Genomic DNA, 420 nt, shown 5'->3' on the forward strand with positions numbered 1-420 from the left:
CTACTCTAGGCACAAGGATTCAGATGCTTGGGGAGAAGACAGTCGATCAGATCGACCCAGTACGCAACTGGTACTTAATTTTTCGAACCCGAAAAGATCAAATGCAAAGTCGACCTCAGCGGAATTTGAAATTAGAACGTAAAGACAGACGAAATATTGCTATGCATTTCGTCTGGCATGCTAACGTTTCTTATTTCTTGACCACAAGGTGCTAAACATAGACAGAACAAACAAGGACAGACAAAAGGATTGAGCTGATTACATCGACCTTAGTGCATAACTAGTACTTAATTTATCGACCCTGTAAGAATAAAAGGCAAAGTCGACTTCGGCGATATTTTGAACTCAGAACACAACGGCAGACGAAATACCGCTAAGCATTTCTCCCGGCGAGCTAACGTTTCTGCCAGCTGGCCGCCT

Source organism: Octopus bimaculoides, chromosome 1 (assembly GCF_001194135.2).
Source record: "Octopus bimaculoides isolate UCB-OBI-ISO-001 chromosome 1, ASM119413v2, whole genome shotgun sequence".
NCBI classification, from domain to species: Eukaryota; Metazoa; Mollusca; class Cephalopoda; order Octopoda; family Octopodidae; genus Octopus; species Octopus bimaculoides.